At 45.8% G+C, this 7,744-nt stretch overlaps 1 non-coding gene across 1 annotated transcript; it reads left to right on the top strand.

The window, feature by feature from the left end:
* The first annotated feature begins 1,553 nt into the window (after positions 1–1,553).
* Positions 1,554–1,626, top strand: Trnak-cuu (transfer RNA lysine (anticodon CUU)). The gene has a single exon. It is a non-coding gene; the product is annotated as a tRNA-Lys (tRNA).
* The last annotated feature ends 6,118 nt before the right edge of the window (positions 1,627–7,744 follow it).

Here is a 7,744-nt window from a genome sequence, read left to right as displayed (position 1 = left end):
GTAATGTGTGACGTGCTACCCGGCAGGTATTCACCGAGGTAGCCGGCTAGCTCAGTCGGTAGAGCGTCAGACTCTTAATCCCAGGGTCGTGGGTTCGAGCCACACGCTGGGCGTAACGGAATTTCGTTCCGCTGCAGATGTAAATTACCGTTTTTCTGATTAACGAGATGTAATGGAAATAGCAACTTTAAACTTTGCCTACGTCTCTGTCAGTCGCAATGAAACTGTATTTGAAGGTGAAGGAGATTTTGTAGACATGTGTGAAAGACATGTTCTGAAATGCAAGTGTTGTTGTTTGGAGAGCATATCGGTTACGTGTCAGATGTGTAGCCAAGCAGTAATGGGTCGCCATAGCTGCAAATATTAGCCGGTAATATGAAGTGTTGTCAGCTGAAGTCTGATGATGCAGACGACCGTAAGGACGAAGTACCCAAAAGTACCACTAGGCCGCGCCTCTTTAGCTCAGTGGTAGAGCACTGCTCTAATAAACCAGGCATCGGAAGTTCCATCCTCACAGGAGAAAGATGAATTTTGGAAATCAGTAGCGCGTCGTGGCCGTATAGCAAACAGTATCTGTGATGACGAACAATTAGCGACAGGCGTTTTTTTAAGAAATACTCTCAGATGTGATTAAGGCGAATGGCGCAGATAAAGCATTTGCCAAAGCGGTACAGCATAAAGTGGGACGAGGCAGTCTCAATTACATTTTATAGATGTATTTCTCACATATCTCAGAGCCTCTCGCGGTCGTCGTCGTCGTCGTCGTCGTCGTCGCCGCCGCCGCTTCTGCAGAAGTATCAAATGGCTATCGTAGCAAATGCGGCGAGGGACGCCCTGCCTTCGATTCCGAATGCACAAAGTGTGTGGTCTTGTTTCTCAGTCTATATTTGATCGGTCTCGTAAGAGGTTGAATGTAACGAATGGGTGGGAAAGAGCAAGGGGCAGCGGCTGTGTAGAACGAAAACACAAATCCTCAGGGGTGTGAGCGTTTAGAGATGAGACGTATACATGACATAGTTTGTAGTCAGTGACCATGTGGCCTAACGGATAAGGCGTCGGACTTCGGATCTGATGATTACAGGTTCGAATGTTGTCACGCTCGTTTTTTTCCAGTTCTGAAAAAGAAACATACCGTTTTAATGTAGCAATTGAGCAGTACAAAACCGTCTGAATGTTGCTGTTGACCATTTTTTGCTTGGAAATGCTCTTGAGCTTGAAACACACACAACAAGACCGGTGTTAAGTAGCGAAATGGTCAGCAGAGTGCCGACACCGCGAATTTTGACTGGCACTTGCACATCTAAAACAACGACGAGAAAGTAACTCGTTCGGCTTTTGAGTCACATAAAGTATGTGTGTTAATTTGTACGCCACTAGCTCTGCATGCTGTCATGCAATTTCTTTACCTCTCAGAAATGATTATGACATAAAAGTGAAGTACGTGACGAGTGTGACGTTAGGAAAACATTAGGCAGCATGGAGAGATTCTGTATGGGACCACCCAACCAAACGAGTACTGTGTGACGTGCTATCCGGCAGGTATTCACCGAGGTAGCCGGCTAGCTCAGTCGGTAGAGCGTCAGACTCTTAATCCTAGGGTCGTGGGTTCGAGCCACACGCTGGGCGGAACGGAATTTTGTTCCGCTGCAGATGTAAATTACCGTTTTTCAGATTAACGAGATGTAATGGAAATAGCAACTTTAAACTTTGCCTACGTCTCTGTCAGTCACAAGGAAACTGTATTTGAATGTGAAGGTGATTTTGTAGACATGTGTGGAAGACATGTTCTGAAATGCAAGTGTTGTTGTTTGGAGAGCACATCGGTTACGTGTCAGATGTGTAGCCAAGCAGTAATGGGTCGCCATAGCTGCAAATATTAGCCGGTAATATGAAGTGTTGTCAGCTGAAGTCTGATGATGCAGACGACCGTAAGGACGAAGTACCCAAAAGTACCACTAGGCCGCGCCTCTTTAGCTCAGTGGTAGAGCACTGCTCTAATAAACCAGGCATCGGAAGTTCCATCCTCACAGGAGAAAGATGAATTTTGGAAATCAGTAGCGCGTCGTGGCCGTATAGCAAACAGTATCTGTGATGACGAACAATTAGCGACAGGCGTTTTTTTAAGAAATACTCTCAGATGTGATTAAAGCGAATGGCGCAGATAACGCCTTAGCCAAAGCGGTACAGCATAAGGTGGGACGAGGCAGTCTGAATTAAATTTTATAGATGTATTTCTCACATATGTCAGAGCGTCTCCCGGTCGTCGTCGTCGTCGTCGTCGTCGTCGTCGTCGTCGCCGCCGCTTCTGCAGAAGTAGCAAATGGCCATCGTATCAAATGCGGCGAGGGACGCCCTGCCTTCGGTTCCGTATGCACAAAGTGTGTGGTCTTGTTTCTCAGTCTATATTTGGTCGGTCTCGTAAGAGGTTGAATGTAACGAATGGGTGGGAAAGAGCAAGGGGCAGCGGCTGTGTAGAACGAATACACAAATCCTCAGGGGTGTGAGCGTTTAGAGATGAGTCGTTTACATGACATAGTTTGTAGTCAGTGACCATGTGGCCTAACGGATAAGGCGTCGGACTTCGGATCTGATGATTACAGGTTCGAATGTTGTCACGCTCGTTTTTTTCCAGTTCTGAAAAAGAAACATACCGTTTTAATGTAGCAATTGAGCAGTACAAAACCGTCTGAATGTTGCTGTTGACCATTTTTTGCTTGGAAATGCTCTTGAGCTTGAAACACACACAACAAGACCGGTGTTAAGTAGCGAAATGGTCAGCAGAGTGCCGACACCGCGAATTTTGACTGGCACTTGCACATCTAAAACAACGACGAGAAAGTAACTCGTTCGGCTTTTGAGTCACATAAAGTATGTGTGTTAATTTGTACGCCACTAGCTCTGCATGCTGTCATGCAATTTCTTTACCTCTCAGAAATGATTATGACATAAAAGTGAAGTACGTGACGAGTGTGACGTTAGGAAAACATTAGGCAGCATGGAGAGATTCTGTATGGGACCACCCAACCAAACGAGTACTGTGTGACGTGCTATCCGGCAGGTATTCAACGAGGTAGCCGGCTAGCTCAGTCGGTAGAGCGTCAGACTCTTAATCCTAGGGTGGTGGGTTCGAGCCACACGCTGGGCGGAACGGAATTTTTTTCCGCTGCAGATGTAAATTACCGTTTTTCAGATTAACGAGATGTAATGGAAATAGCAACTTTAAACTTTGCCTACGTCTCTGTCAGTCACAAGGAAACTGTATTTGAATGTGAAGGTGATTTTGTAGACATGTGTGGAAGACATGTTCTGAAATGCAAGTGTTGTTGTTTGGAGAGCACATCGGTTACGTGTCAGATGTGTAGCCAAGCAGTAATGGGTCGCCATAGCTGCAAATATTAGCCGGTAATATGAAGTGTTGTCAGCTGAAGTCTGATGATGCAGACGACCGTAAGGACGAAGTACCCAAAAGTACCACTAGGCCGCGCCTCTTTAGCTCAGTGGTAGAGCACTGCTCTAATAAACCAGGCATCGGAAGTTCCATCCTCACAGGAGAAAGTGAATTTTGGAAATCAGTAGCGCGTCGTGGCCGTATAGCAAACAGTATCTGTGATGACGAACAATTAGTGACAGGCGTTTTTTTAAGAAATACTCTCAGATGTGATTAAAGCGAATGGCGCAGATAACGCCTTAGCCAAAGCGGTACAGCATAAGGTGGGACGAGGCAGTCTGAATTAAATTTTATAGATGTATTTCTCACATATGTCAGAGCGTCTCCCGGTCGTCGTCGTCGTCGTCGTCGTCGTCGTCGTCGTCGCCGCCGCTTCTGCAGAAGTAGCAAATGGCCATCGTATCAAATGCGGCGAGGGACGCCCTGCCTTCGGTACCGTATGCACAAAGTGTGTGGTCTTGTTTCTCAGTCTATATTTGGTCGGTCTCGTAAGAGGTTGAATGTAACGAATGGGTGGGAAAGAGCAAGGGGCAGCGGCTGTGTAGAACGAAAACACAAATCCTCAGGGGTGTGAGCGTTTCGAGCTGAGTCGTATACATGACATAGCTGGTCGTCAGTGACCATGTGGCCTAATGGATAAGGCGTCGGACTTCGGATCTGAGGATTACAGGTTCGAATGTTCTCATGGCCCTTTTTTTTCCAGTTCTGAAAAAGAAACATACCGTTTTAATGTAGCAATTGAGCAGTACGAAACCGTCTGAATGTTGCTGTTGACCATTTTTTGCTTGGAGATGCTCTTGAGCTTGAAGCACACACAACAAGACAGGTGTTAACTAGCGAAATGGTCGGCAGAGTGCCGACACCACGAGTTTTGACTGGCACTTGCACATCTAAAACAACGTAGGAAAGTAACTCGTTCGGCTTTTGAGTCACATAATGTATGTGTGTTAATTTTGACGCCACTAGCTCTGCATGTTGTCATGCAATTTCTTTACCTCTCAGAAATGATTATGGCATAAAAGTGAAGTACGTGACGAGTGTGACGTTAGGAAAACATTAGGCAGCATGGAGAGATTCTGTATGGGACCACCCAACCCAAACGAGTAATGTGTGACGTGCTATCCGACAGGTATTCACCGAGGTAGCCGGCTAGCTCAGTCGGTAGAGCGTCAGACTCTTAATCCCAGGGTCGTGGGTTCGAGCCACACGCTGGGCGTAACGGAATTTTGTTCCGCTGCAGATGTAAATTACTGTTTTTCTGATTAACGAGATGTAATGGAAATAGCAACTTTAAACTTTGCCTACGTCTCTGTCAGTCACAAGGAAACTGTATTTGAATGTGAAGGTGATTTTGTAGACATGTGTGAAAGACATGTTCTGAAATGCAAGTGTTGTTGTTTGGAGACCACATCGGTTACGTGTCAGATGTGTAGCCAAGCAGTAATGGGTCGCCATAGCTGCAAATATTAGCCGGTAATATCAAGTGTTGTCAGCTGAAGTCTGATGATGCAGACGACCGTAAGGACGAGGTACCCAAAAGTACCACTAGGCCGCGCCTCTTTAGCTCAGTGGTACAGCACTGCTCTAATAAACCAGGCATCGGAAGTTCCATCCTCACAGGAGAAAGATGAATTTTGGAAATCAGTAGCGCGTCGTGGCCGTATAGCAAACAGTATCTGTGATGACGAACAATTAGCGACAGGCGTTTTTTTAAGAATTACTCTCAGATGTGATTAAGGCGAATGGCGCAGATAAAGCATTTGCCAAAGCGGTACAGCATAAGGTGGGACGAGGCAGTCTGAATTAAATTTTATAGATGTATTTCTCACATATGTCAGAGCGTCTCCCGGTCGTCGTCGTCGTCGTCGTCGTCGTCGTCGTCGCCGCCGCTTCTGCAGAAGTAGCAAATGGCCATCGTAGCAAATGCGGCGAGGGACGCCCTGCCTTCGGTTCCGTATGCACAAAGTGTGTGGTCTTGTTTCTCAGTCTATATTTGGTCGGTCTCGTAAGAGGTTGAATGTAACGAATGGGTGGGAAAGAGCAAGGGGCAGCGGCTGTGTAGAACGAAAACACAAATCCTCAGGGGTGTGAGCGTTTCGAGCTGAGTCGTATACATGACATAGCTGGTCGTCAGTGACCATGTGGCCTAATGGATAAGGCGTCGGACTTCGGATCTGAGGATTACAGGTTCGAATGTTCTCATGGCCCTTTTTTTTTCCAGTTCTGAAAAAGAAACATACCGTTTTAATGTAGCAATTGAGCAGTACGAAACCGTCTGAATGTTGCTGTTGACCATTTTTTGCTTGGAGATGCTCTTGAGCTTGAAACACACACAACAAGACCGGTGTTAACTAGCGAAATGGTCGGCAGAGTGCCGACACCACGAGTTTTGACTGGCACTTGCACATCTAAAACAACGTAGGAAAGTAACTCGTTCGGCTTTTGAGTCACATAAAGTATGTGTGTTAATTTTGACGCCACTAGCTCTGCATGTTGTCATGCAATTTCTTTACCTCTCAGAAGCGATTATGACATAAAAGTGAAGTACGTGACGAGTGTGACGTTAGGAAAACATTAGGCAGCATGGAGAGATTCTGTATGGGACCACCCAACCCAAACGAGTATTGTGTGACGTGCTACCCGGCAGGTATTCACCGAGGCAGCCGGCTAGCTCAGTCGGTAGAGCGTCAGACACTTAATCCCAGGGTCGTGGGTTCGAGCCACACGCTGGGCGTAACGGAATTTTCTTCCGCTGCAGATGTAAATTACCGTTTTTCAGATTAACGAGATGTAATGGAAATAGCAACTTTAAACTTTGCCTCCGTCTCTGTCAGTCGCAATGAAACTGTATTTGAAGGTGAAGGAGATTTTGTAGACATGTGTGAAAGACATGTTCTGAAATGCAAGTGTTGTTGTTTGGAGAGCATATCGGTTACGTGTCAGATGTGTAGCCAAGCAGTAATGGGTCGCCATATCTGCAAATATTAGAAGCTAATATGAGGTGTTGTCAGCAGAAGTCTGATGATGCAGTCGACCGTAAGGCCGAAGTACGCAAGAGTACCGCTAGGCCGCGCCTCTTTAGCTCAGTGGTAGAGCACTGCTATAATAAACCAGGTGTCGTAAGTTCCATCCTCACAGGAGAAAGATGAATTTTGGAAATCAGTAGCGCGTCGTGGCCGTATAGCAAACAGTATCTGTGATGACGAACAATTAGCGACAGGCGTTTTTTTAAGAATTACTCTCAGATGTGATTAAGGCGAATGGCGCAGATAAAGCATTTTTTTTTTTTTTTTTTAAAAAAATCTTTATTTCTTACAAAATATTTTATACAATAAAACCCACCACCTTATTAATTAGTGGGTCATGATATAATACATTACTTAGGTACAGCTTATACATTTCTAATTATAATCTACAGACAGTGTGTTAGTTGAATGGGCAGACCTACTAATTAACAAATCTGCTACTCCTAGTATTACTACTTACACTAGTCTCTACTGCCTGCAGCGTTACAAACATGCCAATAAATATACAATCCTACTTGTGTGCCTTGCTCACCGAGCTAACCCCGGTGAACGCGCCCTGGCACAGGGCAGGCCAATACTTTTATTCGCTGCAGGTTTCTATTTTAACTCCTATTCTAATTTCCTAACCTAATGAACTATTCTAAGTCAGAATCGGTGCGGTGTCAAATCCGGTATGGTCGCCCCTCTCCCCCTATCCTGCACGTGGCGGATTCCAACTTTACCAGTCGACCAGTCCACGCACAGGCGGTACGGGATTGGGGCATTGACCTAGTATGTTAATTTTTTTAAGTCTTAAAGCTCTCGCAGATATTGAGTTAGGACTTTTCGTGATACCTCATTTGCCAACTGATTTAGCAGTCGAAAGGTCTCTTCTTGTCTTAATAACATATACGTGTCATAGTTGGGTAGTTGCTGTCTAAGTGTAGTTGCTACATCATCGAAAAGGGGGCACTCGTAGACCACATGGTCGGGAGTTCCCTCCGATGCACCACAGTCACACGTAGGCGTTACCCTCTTCCCAAACCGACATAGATACGTCGGGTAAGGCCCATGTCCAGTGAGAAAGTGGAACAAACCCCTAGTTGGTTCAAAATAACCCATGCTCATTCTTTCCCTCACATTCGGCAGGAAGCTGAAAGTTCTTCTGCCGGATTCCTCTGCCTCCCAAACTTCTTGCCATAGCTCTTCACCCCTCTTCCGTATCTCGCCCTTATCCCTAACCCTAACTCCCAAGATGTCTTCTACTTTTTCTATGTCCCCTTTCTTTGCC

This window comes from Schistocerca gregaria, unplaced genomic scaffold, assembly GCF_023897955.1.
Source record: "Schistocerca gregaria isolate iqSchGreg1 unplaced genomic scaffold, iqSchGreg1.2 ptg000178l, whole genome shotgun sequence".
NCBI lineage: Eukaryota > Metazoa > Arthropoda > Insecta > Orthoptera > Acrididae > Schistocerca > Schistocerca gregaria.
This window is presented reverse-complemented; position numbering and strand designations above follow the sequence as displayed.